At 46.0% G+C, this 19,122-nt stretch overlaps 1 long non-coding RNA gene across 1 annotated transcript in view; it reads right to left on the bottom strand.

The window, feature by feature from the left end:
• Nucleotides 1-12,725: 12,725 nt before the first annotated feature.
• Nucleotides 12,726-19,122, bottom strand: part of LOC102389080 — a 30,514-nt gene continuing 24,117 nt past the window's right edge. Inside the window, exon 6 of the long non-coding RNA XR_006547622.2 lies at nt 12,726-13,886. This is a non-coding gene — a long non-coding RNA (uncharacterized LOC102389080). The remainder of the gene's footprint in view (nt 13,887-19,122) is intronic.

Below are 19,122 nucleotides of genomic sequence, written 5' to 3'. Positions count from 1 at the left end.
ACCTGATGTCTCTGTCCTAGTCATTAATAAGCTCCTATGAAACAAGGGACTGTTTCTTTTATAACTTTGATTTGTATTTGCATTTGTGATTAACAGGGTCTTATTCATAGTAATTGTTCTAGGTTTCTTTTTTAAAAAGAATACAAAACAAAATCAAATAAAAAATTTAGATGCATTTGTTATTGTAAAAATAATTTCAAAAAAAAAAGGGAAAAAATTTAAAATCATCCATGATTCCCTATCCATAAATAACCATTTTAATCTCTTGGTTACATATCCATAAAGAGCTTTTCTAAGAAAGGTATCATTATTTTTGTTAGTCTTTTCTTAGTAAATACATCATGAATATGTGTTCTTACAATTACTTGTTTGTTAATAATACCATTTTTAACAATTACATATTAACTCATTGTGTCCCAATATATATGTGTCCCAAACTGGTGACTCTCAAGCAAATCACCATCTACAGACATGTCTTTGTTTTGGGCAGCATAGTCTTGACCTCTGTGGTCGTTGTTCAGTCACTAAGTCCTATCCGACTCTTTGCGACCCTGTGGGCTGCAGTTCACCAGGCCCTTCTGTCCTCCACTATCTCCTAGAATTTTCTCATATTCATATCCATTGAATCAATAATGCTATCTAAACTATTTCATTCTCTGCCACCCCCTTCTCCTTTTACCTTCAATCTTTCCCAGCATCTGGGTCTTTTCCAATAGGTCAGCTCTTCACATCAGGTGGCCAAAGTATTCAAATTTCAGCTTCACCTTCAGTCCTACCAATGAAAATCCAGGGTTGATTTCCTTTAGCATTGACAGGTTGATCTCCTTGTAGTCCAAGGGACTGTCAAGAATCTTCTCCAACACCACGGTTTGAAAGGCACTCAGTCTTCTTTATGGTCCAACTCTCATATCCATACATGACTACTGGAAAAACCATAGCTTTGGCTATACACACCTTGGTCGAAAAAATGATGTCTCTGCTTTTTTAACATGCTACGTTTGTCATAGCTTTCCTTCCAAGGAGCAAGCATCTTTTAATTTCATGTCTATAATCACCATCTGCAGTGAGTTTGGAGCCCAAGAAAATAAAATCTGTCACTGATTTCACATTTTCCCCTTCTATTTGCCATGATTGCCATGATGGGATTGGATGCCATGATCTTTGTTTTTTTAATGTTGTGTTTCAAGTGAGCTTTTTCCCTCTCCTCTTTCACCTTCATCAAGAGGCTTTTTAGTTCCTTTTCACTTTCTGTCATTAGAATGGTGTCATCTGCATACCTGAGGTTGTTGATATTTCTCCCACCAATCTTGATTCCAGCTTGTGATTCATCCAGCCCAGCATTTTGTGTGGTGCCCTTAACATAGAAGTTAAATAAACAAGATTACAATATACAGCCTTGTCATACTTCTTTTCCAACTTTGAACCAGTCAGTTCTAACTGTTGCTTCTTGACCTGCATACAGGTTTCTCAGGAGACAGGTAAGGTGGTCTCTTACTCTCATCTCTTTAAGAATTTTCCACAGTTTGCTGTGATCCACACAATAAAAGCCTTAAACATAGTCAATGAAACAGAAGTGGGTGTTTTCCTGGAATTCCCTTGCTTTCTCCGTGATCTACTTAATGTTGGTAATTTGATCTCTGGTTCCTCTGCTTTTTCTAAATCCAGCTTGTACATCTGGAAGTTCTTAGCTCATGTACTGTTGAAGCCTAGATTGAAGGATTTTGAGCATAATCTTGCTAGCATGTGAAATGAGTGCAATTGTATGGTAGTTTGAACAGCATATTAAACAGCAGAGACATTACTTTGTCAACAAAGGTCCATCTAGTCAAGGCTATGGTTTTTCCAGTAGTCATGTATGGATGTGAGAGTTGGACTATGAAGAAAGCTGAGCGCCGAAGAATTGATGCTTTTGAACTGTGGTGTTGGATAAGACTCTTGAGAGTCCCTTGGACCGTGAGGAGATCCAACCAGTCCATCCTAAAGGACATCAGTCCTGGGTGTTCATTGGAAGGACTGATGTTGAAGCTGAAATTCCAATAGTTTGGCCACCTGATGCAAAGAACTGACTCATTTGAAAAGACCCTGATGCTGGGAAAGATTGAAGGCAGGAGAAGGGTATGACAGAGGATGAGATGGTTGGATGGCATCACTGATTCAATGGACATGAGTTTGGGCAAACTCTGGGAGCTAGTGATGGACAGGGAGGCCTGGCATGCTGCAGTCCATGGGATCAAAAAGAGTCAGAGTGCCTGAGCTGAACTGAACTTGAACATTCTTTGGCATTACTCCTCTTTGGGATTAGAAGGAAAACTGATTTCATTCCAGTCCTGTGGCCTCTGCTGAGTTTTCCAAATTTGCTGACATATTGAGTGCAGCACTTTCACAGCATCATCTTTAGGACTTGAAATAGTTCAGCTGGAATTCTGTCACCTCCAGTAGCTTTGTTCATAGTAATGTTCCCTATGGCCCACTTGACTTCACACTGAAGATGTCTGGCTCTAGATGAGTGATGGGTGGCAGTATCCAACTTGATTCCAAGGTTTGAGTAACTGAACAATGCCCAACAGCTGCATACATCTTATGAGTAAATAATTATGATTATTTAACAATAAAATATAAACATTATTTTTTCTTTCAATTTCTGTGTAATGGGACTTAAACACTAACTTGTTTGTTTGTGCCTGCATACTTAAACCTAACTGTAAGGCATTTATTTTGGTCTAGGGGTGCTGTAAAAAAAAATATCACTGAGACAAAGCTTGGGAATCTTTGGCATAATCCTTGCAGAATGAAAGATAACGCGTTGTCTGGTTTCACTCCTGCCTGACTGATCTCAAGCCACATGGTCACTAAGTCACTAGAGCCTGTAATGCCTGTATTAGCTGCGTCAAGTGTCTGTCAGCTATCCCTGAGACATTTATATTGCCTTTCACTGTTAATAAACAAAGAGGAGCTTCTTCATAGCTAATATTCCATACATTCAGGATTACGTTCTTAGAATAAGCTCCTAGAAAAAAAGAATTTCTGAGTAAGATTAGCCCCAGTTTTAAGCTTTTGAAAATTATTTCTGGACTGACTCAGCTTCATTTGAGAATCCCCAAGACAGAGAAAACTGCGTGACACACAAGTAGCACTGAAGTTGTACTAGGAGTACAAGGGAACTGAGTTGAATTGAATCACAATGAAGCAAATCCAAATCAAATTGAATCTCTAAAAGCACAAGGCTATGTTTTACTGCCCTTTGCCTAAAGTTGCCTCCACCTCTGATACAGGCTCTGGCCTCAGCAGTCAACAGCCTTGGAACAGGAGAACTCTTGCTTCAGAAAAGAAGCTTGTGGACAGATATTTTTTACAAAAGAACTTCTCTGAGCCCTGAAAAGCCAAAGAGCTTAACAGTTAAGTCTGGCCTTGAAGCCAGACAGATTTTAAATCCCCCTGTGACTAGTGGTTGACTTTGGGAATGTTACTTAAACTTCTGTGACTCAGTTTCCTCATCTGTATAATGGGAACAATAATAGAACCTATCTCATGAGGCTGCGATGAAGACAAAAATGACATAGTCTATATGAATACTTTGTACAGTGCCTGGCATTTTAAGCTCCCAATGATAGCCATCAACTTTATTTGTTCTTCTGGATGCTTCTGGATGTTCTCAAAGCAAGATGCACCTGGATTTCCATTCTTCCTACAGGCTTGCTATTGGTTGAAAATGTGGGGAAGACATACCAATCCATTCCCAGCCTTCTTAACCCAGGAACTAATCTATTTCCTTATCATGGTCCCTGGATCCTTTTGCACCAACCCTAGGCAGGAGGAACTTTCCAACCCCTTTCTGATCAGAATACTGGCCAGGAGGTCCTGGGTCTCTTGTCCCAGGAGGTCCTGGGTAGAGGCAGCTACCAGAGCAAGCAGTTCTTTGAGTAACAACACCAAGACTATAGTCATCTGAGCTAAGCAAAAGGAAAGCAAAAAGAAAAATCACTATTGATTTTGGCTTAAGAAGCAGAATGATTTCTTTCTTGTTGTCATCATGTTTAGTGACCCATTGCTTTGAGCATTAGAGGCTAGATCCCCACCTGTAACATACTCTTGGGGAGAATTTTCTCAGGAACATTTAGAGACTGACTTTGCGTCCCTGAGATGCCCACGTCTCTAGTCCCCTCATAGTTTGTCTCATCCTGCAGTAGTTTCTCCCCGGAATCCTTGGGCAACTTCAGAGAGCTATGAAAAAAGAAGCAAGAAGCTCTAGGATAAACTAAACCCACCAATGGGAATGGCCACAAGTCTCTATGAGTATTTAAATTTCTCATCCTTTGTTGCACCTGACAGAGCTCTTAGCTTGGAAACTGGGAGTTGCATGAGTCCCTGCCCTGCCTCTTGTGGGCCCCCTGGTGACAGCTTCGATCCTCATTCTATTCATTTCTAAAATAGGGGTGATAATGTCTGAGAGATGATAAAACGAAGATGACCTCTATGAAAGTGCTCTGTTAAAATATGTGTGTAACTAAGAAGGATTTTGATTAAGGAAAAAAGAAGTTGAAGCCCACTATATATTTATTGATCAGGCCTGGGAAGACTTCTTGTAGAAGAGGACTTTAGATACCAGAATGGGTGCATAGCAGATGGCTAATAAGAAAATCTATAAGGGCCAGAAGGCCCTGGTTGGGATGGAAGAACAAAAAGATTGACCTGGGGTGGACAGAGGAAAGTAAGACAGAAAGATGGACAGGGTAGGGTAGGAAAACAGATTCGAATAAGACTTTGTAACCCAGAAATTGGAGTCTTTTCTGATTAATCAATCATTCAAAATATTATGACTGAGAAACTTCCAAGGGCTCAGCCTGGTGCCAGCTTGATTACAGCTATCAGGGATTTCTATAATCTGCTTGTGGGAGGCAGAATTGTCAAAGTCAAAACAACCAGAGATGATCCAGAAGAGGCAGTGGATGCAGAGCCAGGAGTCCCGTGGAGGGTCTCGGAAAGGAAGAAGTGGGCCTGAGGTTGCCCTCATTGTGGGTTCAGGGCTGGAGACGGGCTGGGAGGGTGGGGCTGTGGACGCCACTAGGACACTTTGTGACCCCTGTTAGCTTTTCCCAATAGTGAATGAACAAGAGTTCCTTCAGCGACAAGACAAGGTGCTGAGGAATGTGACCATAGGAAAGATGATTTTCGATGCGGAAAGAAGAATAGCAGAGGGAACAGATAAAGAGATCACAAATGTTAGCACCAAATGGAATCAATTAACCCCAACCCAGGGCTTTCATTGTGCAGTAGCTGGAGCATAAATGGATGATGTTACTTAACCTAGGAGGGAAAAGCAGGTCTCCAGCCTCATCATCTGGTGACCTTTTGACTCCTTGACAATGACCTAGATGGAGCTAGGGCCTTAGACCTTGGGCTATAGGGACAGGCCTAGATGGCACACTGGGGCATCTGCAGTGGGAATTGTAAATTCCTAGGCACCAGAATACGGTGAAAAGGGACCCTAGGGAGAGGGGAGAGAACAGCACTCTTGATCAGTGCTGTAACAGGGCCAGAGCTCTGCCTCATCTTTCTTCCTACGCAGCCAATTCCCCATGTTTCACAGCCAGTATTCGGGATATGTGTTTCAGCTTGAGTGGAAGTAAAATGGGCCAAAGGCTGTAAATATGACCACAAAGGGCTCGTGTAATGTCCTCTAGATTGGAGCAAGTAGAGAAATAGGAACTTGGCTTCTGATCCATTTATGCTCTTCCCCCAAGGGATACCTAGAGCCAATAAACTCCAGAGCCTCAAACGAAGGGCTATGATGTGTTGGGCTTGTAATTTACACAAATAGCTGATATTCAGATGTGCCACTGAGTCTGTGCAGATTCAAAAACTGTAGTACTTTGGTCACCTGATGCAAAGAACTGACTCATTGGAAAAGACCCTGATGCTGGGAAAGGTTGAAGGCAGGAGGAGACAGGGATGACAGAGGATGAGGTGGTTGGATGGCATCACTGACTCGATGGACATGAGTTTGAGCAGGCTCCAGGAGTTGGTGATGAACAGGGAAGCCTGGCATGCTGAAGTCCATGGGGTCACAGAGAGCTGGGCATGACTGGATGACTGAATTGAACTGAGATGTGCCAAGAGCAGGGCGGAGACAGAGTCAGCTGAGCTGTGGCAAGCATTTGAGAAGGCTGGGTCAGCTGCCTTCCCGACTCTCGCACACCAGCTCTGGGCAGTCCTAGCTATGCCTTCCTCAGACAGGAGACAATTGTGTTCTGCAGACACTTATGAACATGAAGAGGGAGAGGGAGGGAAGCAAAGGGGAAGAGATCTATTCTGCCTCACAGCTCTCCATCTATACCCCAGTGGAGTGTGGGTCATTTGTTATGCCTAATGAGTTAATGCCACCTTATGTGGAGGCAAAAATGCCAATGAGATGATGGGGTGGGTTGCTATGGGAGACCATGGGACCTCCCTGTAATTTGTACAGCCTAGCAAAGAAATCTTCACGAGACAAAAACTTGGCTGTCTCCTTCCATCAGGGTAATAAGCCTTTGTGTTTGCACTGAGTTTTATGTATTTCAAGAGTTTTTTGCATCTATTGTTATAACTGAGTTTCATAACCATCCAATAAAGTAGGTGGGTCTTAGTGTTACTTTTCCTATATTTCAGGTGAAAAGACAGGCTCAGAGGAGTTAAAGAAATTATTCAAAGTCATGAAGGAGGTAGATGGATATATCTCAGAAGACCTAGTTTGCAAATGTTTTTCCATATGTCTTTTTTTTTAAGAACACATCACCAGGCTGGTGGCAATAAGGGGAGTTTGATCAGTTAGAACAAATGCCATAGCAAGATGGAAATGAAAAACTTAAGGTGAATCCAGAGAAGTCCCAATTCATAGAGGACAAGTCAATAGATCTTGTTACCAAAGAGAAATTTAGATAGATACCTGCACACATTGCAACTGGAAGAAATGACCAAGGAAAGCTGGAGTGGGAGTCTCTATCTGAACAGGTTAGGGCTCCTTGTCCTGGCCTTCCTACCTTTCCAGGCCAACCTCTCAGCACTGCTGCAGCCACACTGAACCACAGCTGCTCCTTAAATCCACAGGACTCTTCCCATTTCTGTGACTTCTTGAATCCTTTTCCTGAAATTTCAAGTTCTAACCCCTCAACATCTTAAACCCCATAATGAGTTCATTGCTCCCTCCTCTGAAATCACATTAAAATGCTGGTATGTCCCCCATCTATCTCCTCCACTAACAGTGAGCTCTTTGAAGGTAGGAACAGTGATTCAATCATTATTCAACCCCCAGCACTTGCCAAGGGACCTGGCACTTGTTAGAATCCTGGCAGATGTTTATTAATTGAATGTTTCCATCATCATCACCATCTTAATTTAAACTAAAATCATTTACTGAGCAGCTCCCCTGAGCTGGTCATTATGTAGGTGATGGGCTGTGAGATGTTACCTCCACACTCTAGTGCTCATGAAGACTTTTGACAAAACAGAAAGAACATTTGCACCATACTGAACTCAAGTAAGCTAACTGACATAGGAGTCTGAGTGTGGTGAAAATCTGATCTGTTCAAGGTAGGATCTAAGGAGCCCTCAAGGAAGAAAAGGAATTATGTGACATCTTAAGACTTCATTGAGGGGGCTTCCAGGGTGGGTTCTATGACTGCTGTAAGATCAACATGAGGCAAAGCCCAGTTGTCACCAAGCTGAGACATACAAAGACAACACAGCTGTAGCAAAAGAAGAAAATGAAGGACTGTTGCTAAGGAGCTGCCCAGTCCTGCCAAGGAGTGATCAGAGGAGGGCAAGCTAGAGTAATCGGGAAGGCTCCATGGAAGAGGTGACATGAGCTGGGTTTTGGATTCTATTTAGATAAGGAAGATAGATAGTCAGTCCTAGAATACGGGACGACTGTGAGCCTTGACCTGATAATTTATCAGTATGGCTCAAAATAAGCAATGCATAGTTCTAAATCTATCCTCTACCATGGGACAGATTTCACTGCAGGCAGAAAAGACAAAGATTTGAAACCTCTATTCACATCCAAACATTAATTTCTTTTTTTCACATGAAGAATTAAAGAAAAAAACTAAAACTCCAGATGGATTTTAAACACAGTGGGGAATTGGGTGGCGAGATGGCAGATGGCTATTTCAGCTGCACATGAGTAAAAATAATTCAACTTCCCAATACCCAGGACTTTCCTGAACTTGTGAAAACCTCTTCAGGAAAAGTTCAGAGTCACAGCAGACGGAGTCTGAGGCTTAGAGTTTCCCAACAAGAAGAGACCTACCTGTGCTGGAGCAGTAACCCCCAGACCATTTGGGGAGGCTTCTTGCTCACAGACGGCCAGGGCTGACCCTCAACATTAGCCCAGCCTGATGAAAGTACTCTGGCATTTCTTCCCTATCTTGGGAAAGTGGGAAGGGGGATGAGTCAACTTGAGAGTTAGGTGTGATGAAGACATCAGGAAGCAGAAACTATCTGAAGGGTTTAGTGGTGAGTGTGCCCATTGTAGGGAAGGTGGCCCCAGAGGAGGGCAGGGTGGTGACTTAGAAAGTTGATATCTCTGGGTGTCTGATGGCTGTGGAGTTTGCCAGACTGGCTTTCCTGGGGCAGGCTGGATTTCCCCACATTTACTGTCATCTGCATTTCACCCTAGAGATAGAACAGGAGCCCTAGGTGGAAGCTCACTTTGTCCATGTGACTTCTACCTGCAGGAACACAGATTTTTTTGTCACATCTGCTGTATAGGCTACAGGAAAGAGCTGACCACAGGAGTCAGCCAGGCCACCAGGGCATGATGAAGCGGGCATTCTAGGGATCCAGTGCAAGGAACAAGTGGGTAAAAACCAGGATGGGCATGGGTCTACAGCCCCCAGGAGATTAAACTCCAGAGGAATCATGTAGAACAGGAGTGGTTAACAGAAGTTCCTGACTAGCTGGTCTCTGCTCCAAGGTCCAGAAGGTCAAAGGTACAGGCAGGAGACAGCAAGGAGACCTCTGACCTTAAATGGGGACAGTCCCTTCTGCCCTATATAATGAGTCCTGATGATTAGGGGCCACATTCATTCATGATGTGTGCCATGGTTTCCTGGACAATATGGATTTGGCTGGGCAGTATGCTAGGGGCACATTAGCCAGAGAAGGACACAAGTCACAGCATAACAGAAAGGCTGGGGACATACTGTGACATCAGGGGACACTGAGTTCTAGAAAGGAATTATTTACTTGTGCTCCATCTGTGTTGGCCTCCCTACTTTTAACAGTGGGAGGATGAGGAAGGCAAGGCCATGCGTTCATAGGCAGCAAAGACTCTCAGTGACCAATACAACAGGAAGGTCTCTCCAGGTGGATTCAAGGGACTCCAGGGTCAGGACCAGCTCCAAGGAGAAGCAAGTGATGGGATCTAGCTTAGACTGGACTGGGCCTCAGGGCCCAATTCTAGCCCAAGGAAAATAAGAATGTGCTTTTCTTCACATGCCACACCTTAGAGGTCAAGATAAACAAATTTTAACAAAGGACACTGCTGCTTTCTGTTCAGAAAGAGACTCGAAAGCCTCCTTGTGTTGATGTGTGATGGGAGGAAGGAGGCTGGGTTTCTGGCATAAAGGTTATGTCCACCACGCCAACTCCTGAACAGCCAGGCTCTGTGTCCAGCTCGCTCTCATCAACCATGAGATCCAAATCTTCCCTTCTCTTGCTCCCAGCCGCCTTGTGTCATGTCCAAGTGGGCTGAATGCCCTCAAGAGAGTTCATGTGACACCCTCTGCCCCGTGTCAATCTCATTTATTCCTTCTCTCCCCAAGACAAAACTAGACAATGCCTCTTTCCCTGATTCTCCCACGGTCAGGGTCAACCACCAACAGGTGGCTGTGCCTTCTGCCCCTAAATGGCAGCTAGACAGGATACTGGGGACAGCGGAGGCCATCGGGTAAGTGAAGGTAACATGCCTTGTCAGTTGGCCACCCCTGAGGCTGAGTCAGGATGGGCAGCGCTGAAGCTGCCCCACCTGAGAGTCAAGGACCCTTGAGGGGGTAGAGGCTGGGGCTCCCAGTCAGGTTCTGCAGGGGAAGCAGCCCCTCATGTGGCCTGTGCACAAAGGAGGGTCTTCAACAGGTAGGGAAAGGGGGGCACAGTCACAGATCTGGGATTTTTCTCAAGGGCCCCTGACAGTGCAATATCACCGCCTAGCACCCCACTCCAATACTCTTGCCTGAAAAATCCCATGGACAGAGGAGCCTGGTCAGCTGCAGTCCATGGGGTTGCGAAGAGTTGGACACAACTGAATGACTTCACTTTCACTTTTCACTTCCATGCATTGGAGAAGGAAATGGCAACCCACTCCAGGGTTCTTGCCTGGAGAATCCCAGGGATGGGGGAGCCTGGTGGGCTGCCGTTTATGGGGTCGCACAGAGTCGGACACAACTGAAGCGACTTAGCAGCAGCAGCATTCTTAGAAGGGCTTGGAGCTAATTTGCATCTCACAGCCCTTTTCATAATAAAATCAAACAGATGTTGAAATTCTTCTAGACAAATTCTTTCATCTTGTATATTTAAAAAAAAAAAACAAGGCCCAGAAAAGTGAAATAATTCATTAGTGGCAGATCCATGACCCATATTGGGATCCCAGTAGCAGGCTTTGGTCCATATATGGCCTTCATCATTAGCTCAGCCCTTGCTTGGGCTTGTAAGATACAGCAGACAGAGGAGAGTGAAATGGACCCTAGCACACTTAGCAAAGTTTGTCAGATGGGAGACACAGGCAGCCTCTCTGTGCTACAGACCATGAGTGACTCCCAGTGCCTTTACCACAGAAGGGGGACCAAGCAGGGTGGGCTTTCCCAGGCTCCCTCCTCCCTGCATATGCATGGTTCCTTTCTCTTCCTTTCTTAGTCCCCCAGCGTCCTGGGGCTGGGACCTCACTCAGAGTGGATGTATCACCTGAGTACACATGGTTTGTCCCTCACACACTACAGATTCATCAGCAGACACCCCAGACAAAAGTCTTGTTCTCTAGGAGCTGGTATTCTGATGCAGTACGTGCATGCTAAGTCGCTTCATTCATGTCCGATTCTTTGCGATCCTATGCATGATAGCCCTCCAGGATCCTCTGTCCATGGAATTCTCCAGGCAAGGATACTGGAGTGGGTTGCCATGCCCTCCCCCAGGAGATCTTCCTGACCCAGGGATCCTACCCACATCTCTATGCCTCTTGCATTGGCAGGTGGGTTCTTTCCCACTACCACCGCTCAGGAAGTCCATTCTGATGGGGGGATAGGATCAAACACAAATAAATGTGAAGTCAGGAGGCGTTGAATGCTGTAGGGAAAGTGGGCTGGGAAGAGGGCTCAGGAGTGCTGGTGGCAGCGGGAGCTCTGTTAGCTGCAGTGCAAGGGGAGGCGGCTGCATGAGGGTTGACTCCTGAGCAGCAACCTGGAGGGGGAGGTGTCTGCTGATTGGGCAAATGGTGTCCACGTTTCCAAATGAATGTTCCTATTGCAGCAGCATTTACATACATTTGAAAGAGTCCTACCTGGGTGCCTGCAAGTTGCATTATTAGGTCTGCAGACTGTTCAATGAGTAGGTGATTTCAGACCTCCTCCTCCACCACCATTGTGGCCCCAAAATAGGGCACTGAAACTCCACACCCTCACCTCTCCCATTGTGTTGGCCTGCCTAAGGTCTGCTTCCTCAGGCCTCACTGCCGAAAGGCTCCAACAGGCTCATGGGGGCCGGGGTGGCAACGTCAATGATGATAACTGAGCAGGAATTCATGACTTGGAATTGATCCACCGTTGGAATTCGAAAGAACGAAAAAGAGGCCAAAATTGTAGGCAATATATATGTGAGTGTGTACAATTTGTGGTCAGCTTCCATTCACTTCTGAATAGTCCTTTACTAAGAAAAAGAAGGGGGCGGGGTAAGAACCACACGGTAAACTGGTCATTCTTCCCAGATACTATGTATGTTTTAACAGAGACTTTCAATGCTTATTCACAAAACGTGAGTACCCGATAGGGGTGGGCAGACATTCTGAAGCCATATCCAGAAAGATCCACACAATCTGTAGATAAAGATGTAATATCTCTGATTCCAGAAAGATAAGTTTTCTTTCCCTCCTAAAGTCAGCCTTGAACTATGCCTGTAACATGCTTAATAAGAATGTGTGAGATGAAAAAAGGCCATACGAGTGTTCCAATCTGAGAACAGAAAGGCGTGATCATTCAGAAGGAACTCAAGTATTTGGAGCAATAAATAAATAAATAATCCATCCAAAGCCTGTACTCTACCTTTGGATAAATTATGCTTGATTTGAAGGTCAAGAGCGTTACAATAGCCTGCTTCACCAAGGTGCATGAAAGCTGAAGCTTGCGGTTTGGCAGAAGAATTTGCAGGGTATAATTATGCACCCCTTCAACATCCCCACTGCCTTCCACGTGATGTGAAACAATGTGTCACAGTCCTGTACAGTCAAAGCAGTAATTTACAAGAGTCAGCAATTCCACAGGGCAGGTAGGCCATATTTCAAAACGGGAAAGGAGTTGGGGGGGGGGGGGTGGAGGCGGGGACCAGCGGATCAATTTACAAAGATCCTGTTTCTCTGCCACTCTGTTGACCTTTCAGGCAAGACCTAATGCCAATTAGCTCCGTTATAAAGTCCATAACTCTTGCGAGGAAGGCCGTGTATAGCACATGATCATTTTACAATGTTTGCCCTAATTTGCAGCCCCCAAACTTGGACTCCTGGGGCTGCAAGGCGGGGGTGGGGCGGTGTATTGGCAAGCAATGGGAGCAGCTGGAAGGGATCACAGAGCACAATTACTGTCTGCGCATGGCCACATCTGGAAAACAGCTCCGTGCTAGCTTTAAAAGAGCATTAATGAAGAATGGAACCTTGTGCTGGGAAGGATGGGGTGGGGGTGATGGGAGGAAATAAGGGGGAGGGGGTGCCCTTCTCCCCAACTTGGTGAGGATGAAAAGACAACAAAGAAAACAGCAGGCAGGGTATAAGACCGAATCCAAGGAGAAGAGGGTGTTGACAAGAAGGGGAGGCAGGGAGGCACTGTGAGTTTAGGGTGCAGTCTCTAGTCCTCCTCATTTTTTTCAACTTCTAAGCTGGGTATCCACACAGGACTGGCCCCCTCTGCATTGACTGAGCAGACATTTGCCTATGGTGTGAGATCTTACTGGCATCTGGAAAATTCCACCAGTACCAAATTCTACCACTAAACATTCAGTCCTTTGGTCAAGGGGTTCCCTTTCCTGAGACGTGTTTGAAAATGCAGGTGTACCTTGTGCCTTTCAGATCTCAGGCACATAGTAGTTGCTCAATAAATATTTGTTGACTATAACCGAACGAATGGGTTGAATAAGACATTTGTGACTATGACCACAAAATTTTGTGACTATGACCTTCAGCTCTAAGGGTTACCCTAGACCAGTGATTTTCCACGTGAGGGCAGGAGGAGAGGACAAAAGGTCCTTCCAAGGGGTACAACAAATCCTATGGAGAGGGAAGAAGGTAACATTTGTGGTTGAGAAAAAAACATTCAATTGTAAAATATAGTTTTATTTTTGGAAAACTAAAGAGTCTGCTCCTAATACAAGAGACTTCTTTAATATAATTCACAGAAATAAAAGCTCAACTGAATCTTCCTGGCTGGTGAGGATTCATAAACTGACCTTAGAATTCAAATGGGCACTTACCATCCCACCAGAAATCAGAGCATCTCTAGATCTTCCAGAGAAAGAGGGGGGTTTATTTTATTGAGGATCAAAAAAGGTTGAGAAACTCTGAGTAGGGGGATTTGAGGCCCCCAACTCCCATCTTCTCCATTGGGCTGTTGCATGTTCCTTCGTTAAGACAGATCAGCCGCTCAGGTTCCCAGGAACTAAAGTAGGACATATTGCAGATAAAACAGGAGTCAGGGAGATAGAAACAAACTTAACCTTCCTGATCTTGGTGCCTGTTTCCCTGCCTGCTCAATGTTGCATCTTTGGCCTTGTGCAGGCATGTGGAAGGGCATGGCCCAACTTAGCATCTGTTTCAGCGTTTGCCTAAAAACCCCAGAGGCCAGACTATAGACCTGGAGAGGTGAAAGAAAACCTATTCGTCTCTACCCCTAAGTCAGAAACTCCCCTTATTGTCCCTAAGTCACCCTACACCTCCTGATCAGATGCCTCCAGCAACCACAGCCCAAGTGCTGCCTCAGCCATCTACCAGCAAAGTGACCTTGACCACTTTACTTAATCTTTCTATGTCTTGGTTTCCTTTCCTGTAAAATGAAGATAACAGTACCTCCTTCATGGGATTAATGTGGGGAATAAATGAGATAATATGTGTTGTTTTCTTGCTATTTGGAATGTTATATTTCTATTTATGCAACGCATGCATGCTAAGGTGCTTCAGTCGTGTCCCATTCTTTGTGACTCTGTGGACTGTAGACCACCAGGCTCCTCTGTCCATGGGATTCTCCCAGGAAGAATATTGGAGTAGGTTGCCATTTCCTTCTCTAATTTATGCAATACAACTTATATTTATTTACTTGTGAGCTTATAGGCAAACTGTGTGTGGTCACAATCAGAATGAGATGAATGCACAGGTCAAAAATGACATAGGCAGTTATTTTTGCTTGAGTCAACCACTCACATTTAGCACCCGTAGAGGGTGATGTTTGCATCACTTTCGCAGTCCTCAAAGCATGCATTCCTACATGCTTTTTGCCAATATTAAGTATAAAATTTTAAGCATATGAGAATTCTTTAAAATACTTTTATCAAAGAAATCATTCCCCATATGTTCCAAATAAACCCCCAAATAATGTCTGGCTGCAGACCTGAGGGCAGCCAGTTTTCTGCTATAAGAAATATAGCATCAGGCCCTGTGCATAATAAGTGTTCCGAAAAGAGCAGGCACTCCTGGTGCAGGCAGGACTTTCCCTCGAGTTCAGCTCCTGTTGAAAAACCCACATCCTCTAAATTCCCAGTTCTGCCCTAGCAGAAGTACTACCCACAAAAGGTGAACCCCTCACCCAGACGACAGTTCATCACATCTGTGACATATCACATGTCACATCACATCCGTGACATGTCAGACATGCTGTGCCCTCCACCCCTCTCACCCTCTGTCATCATATCCCCATGCTTCCCATTTCCCTTCCCTAATAGTTCCTGCCACCCCGACCTGGATGCTCCCTGTGCCAGTGTCTCTTAAAAAGGGGGTGCACAGTCAGGCAAGCTGCTGAGCCTTGTTTACACGTCTGAGTTTGCATCTACTTTCCTGCCAGCCCTCTCATGCCGTCAGTTCCAGTACTAAAGCTATGCACACCTGAACTTCCTAAGGAACAGGTATTTGGAAATAGCGTGGAGCAGCTGGGTTTGACTCACACTCTCCTATCTTCCCACCAAAATGTTCCCAACACAGTTTCTTGCAAGGCCTCAATTCCCAGCTTCTATGGGCTTGAATTATAGCGATGAGAAGTTCTTGCCTCCATAAGACATGTCAAAGGCTCCATGTATTGGCCCTGAGGTCTGTGGGTAAGCATCCCCTCAGTGTGGCTTCCTCTCCTACTTTTGCCTGTTTTTTCTGGTGAGCTTCCTCTCTTTGAAGCACCAGGAGCCTAGGCATCGTTTCTTGCCCACTGAATTACTCTTGCCTAGAGACTATTCAGGCAGCTGCAGAGACTATTCAGGGCTTCCCCGGTGGTTCAGAGGATAAAGTGTCTGCCTGCAATGCAGGAGACCTGGGTTTGATCCCTGGGTTGGGAAGATCCCCTGGAGAAGGAAATGGAAACCCACTCCAGTACTCTTGCCTGGAAAATCCCATGGACAGAGAAGCCTGGTAGGCTACAGTCCATGGAGTTGCAGAGAGTTGGACACAACTGAATGACTATTTACACTTCTGAAGCAGATAAGACATATAGATGAGACCATCCCTAGACTCACATGGCTATACCCATGAGGATGCCCTCCCCACAACCCTTAGTCATCTGTAAAAGAGTATATTCACCTTGCATCTGAGGATTTGGCTATTTCCGAGAGTGACGCAGGCATAAGCCAATCTGACTGTCCCTGGCCCAGCACAAGGTGGTGGGCCAGAAACACTTTGGGTATGAATACTTTGTCAATATGGACAATTCTCACTCCTGGCCCACATACTACCTTTCTGCCCCATCTCTTACTGTCCTTTCCAGCCACTTCCTAGGATGGTATTAATCTGTGAATCTGGCTTACCCCACCCCACGTCAGTGGAACTGCAGGAACTCCAATATCAGGTACAATGCAGAGAAGGTGGAAATGAAAAAGGAACGATGCTAAGGAAGACAGCCGCAGGGCAACCACCCTGGGCCGTGAGCTTGCTTCTTAGGAGCAGAAGGTGCTTAGGAATTGAGAGGTGAGGAGTAGAGAACAAACCACAATGGCAGTATCCCCACGGCAGGGTCACACATGTTATGTGGGGACCAGTAATGGGTCTAGCCTCACTGGGGTGGGGGGAGCAGGGACATGGAGGTGGGAGCTGAAGCCAGGTAATGGTCACCTGTTTATGCTTGCACCTTGGAGAGAATTAAAATCCTAATTCCTGACAAGTGTCCATTTGGTCACAGACACCAAGGGACATGGGATTATTTGGTCACTAAGGATTCTATCTTCCCAACCAGTCATCAAATCTTTTTGGTTTCACTATGTGCCCAGCACTGTACTAGGTAGATGAAAAGGCATGAAATTATAACCTAAAGTAATCAACGCCTTCAGAGAACAGACAACATAAAAGATGAGATGAGATACTCAGCCACGATGCTAGACAAGGACTGTTGAGTCAGGTGGAGGTGAAGGCAGTGAGCATTCCAAAGGTTAGGAATGGGAAAGTGATGCAGAGCAAAAGGTGCAGGAGAAGAAGATAGGATGCAGGGGGTCGGTGAGGGGGGAGGGGGGCGCTGATGATGAGACAGAGCAGACTAGAAAGAGAAATTAGCATATTAAAGTGGGTTGGTGTGCTTAGCTCCACTCAGCAGAGAGGAGGTCTGTGCAAGGCAGCCAAAGTGGGAGGAACACCAGAAAGATCTTCTGGCTAGTTTGTGGAAGGCCCCAGGGTCCGATCCGGATGTTCAGATTTTATTTCCCAGGCAAGTAGGAAGTTGGGCATCCCAGAAAGACAAAGCTCTATGGTACAAACGTGTCTGGACCTTACGTTCTCCTCCAAGCATTTCCATCCCAGATTTGATTCAGGGTCTTCCCAAGTTAGCTTTATGTTTGCTCACTGTCTTCCAAACATGTGGTTTTGGTGCTCTGTGCCATTTGATCAGATTACTAACATCGGAGGGGCTGCTCTGTTTCCCATGTCCTCTGCGGAGTGACTCAATCCTGGACTCTGGTGGGGGTGCTTGAACCATCGGTGCCTAGATACTGCCTCTGCCCACGTGTCCACACCCTGGGTCTCTGGGCCACCTGTGAGCCATGCCCCTCTCGGTTCACTTGCTCACTTGTCATTTGCCTGTCCATTCAGACTGGCCCGTGTTGGTCTGGTATCCGTCACGTTGCCACACTGATGGCACTTATTTGTATGGCACTTGGGGTTGATAAACACTTTCACATATTTCACTTGTTTACATCTCAGCAGCCAGCAGAGTCATGTCATCCTTTTTCTAAAAGTAAGGATTCCGAGACTCAGGAAAGTTAAATGTTTTGTCCAAAAAATAAAAGGTAAAAAAAAAAAAACAACTGACTTGCCATTGCCACCCCACAGACGATGACCCCATGCCCTCTACCCAGACCTCCTCTCTAGCCTGGGCTCCCCCACCCCTCCTGCCTTTCCCGGTAAACCTCAGGGCTTACCCCAGTTGCCTCTCCTTCCCAGACACCGGCTCCCTTGCTCCTTCCTGGACCTTTTCCTCTCCTAGGACTGGCTGAGGACTAGGATGTGGGTGTCTCCTCACCTTCCTGGCTGCCTCTGAAACAATACCCTTGCATTCTATGGGATCTGATCCAAGGTCCCTGCAGAGGAGCCAGTGTTAGGAAACCCAGGCTGGAGTTAGCCTTGATCTTCTCTGAAATGCGAGTGAACCTCAGCCTCCAGGTTCAGAGTCCTGGCCCAGCTGCATGCTTTGCTCTCTCTTCCTCAAGTCCTGCTTGTCCCTACCCCTCTCGGGGAAGGAACTCTTTTACACCAACCCTGGAAATTCTGAACAATGTGACATAGGCCCATGAGACTTGCAGAAGACACCAGATGAGGCCCCGGGATTCTCGTCTCCTTGCTCAGCTCAGATCCAGTCCACCGAGGTCCTTCCCTGACAGAGCTATACAAAGATAAGACATCCTTCTGGTCACTAAGACAGAAGCAACAGCACAGGGCAGTTTGCAGTCCAGCCAAACAGGCAGTACGGCTAGGAGTTCTCGGACTGGAGGGGCAAGGGAAGGGGACACATGAATCACAAACAAGGCCCGGGCGAGGCAGAAGGCATTTAAGGTTCAGAGCGCCGTAGGGGAAATCTGGATGCAGAGCAGGTCAGGAATGACTGAGGTGCATTTTGGGGACAGTGAAGAGGCCAGGCAAGATGAAACAAAGGGTAGACCGCCTGTTTGGAAGCCCAGCCAGCAATCAGAGATCACACTCCTCTTGCAAGCCACAGAAGACCCCAGACTTGGCTCAGTGATCGTCTTCCCCCCCTACCCTCTTGTTCCCTGCAGCCCAGCAGGGTTTGGAGAAGACCCTTAGGGAGATCACAGCAAAGTCAATGACCAGTTTGCTGCTGACCCAGCCCAGGTGCTCCAGGGGCCAGGACAAGAAGTGGTGTCTGTCGCCGCAGCCCACGTGCTCGGGCCAGACAGAGGTCATGTGGCTACCACTCACTGCCAAGGAGGCTGGGAAACAGTGTCCAGGTCTGGGTGGGGATGAAGAGCGGCCCACAGAGGGAACATCTTTCCAGTCTCTACCTCACAGTCATGTATTCACCAAGCCAAATTAGCAAGTGTTAACATTTTCTTCGGAGAAGGCAATGGCACCCCACTCCAGTACTCTTGCCTAGAGAATCCCATGGACGGAGGAGCCTGGTGGGCTGCAGTCCATGGGGTCGCTAAAAGTCAGACACGACTGAGCAACTTCACTTTCACTTTTCGCTTTCATGCTTTGGA

The sequence above is a fragment of the Bubalus bubalis genome, chromosome 22 (genome assembly GCF_019923935.1).
Source record: "Bubalus bubalis isolate 160015118507 breed Murrah chromosome 22, NDDB_SH_1, whole genome shotgun sequence".
Lineage (NCBI taxonomy): Eukaryota > Metazoa > Chordata > Mammalia > Artiodactyla > Bovidae > Bubalus > Bubalus bubalis.
This window is presented reverse-complemented; position numbering and strand designations above follow the sequence as displayed.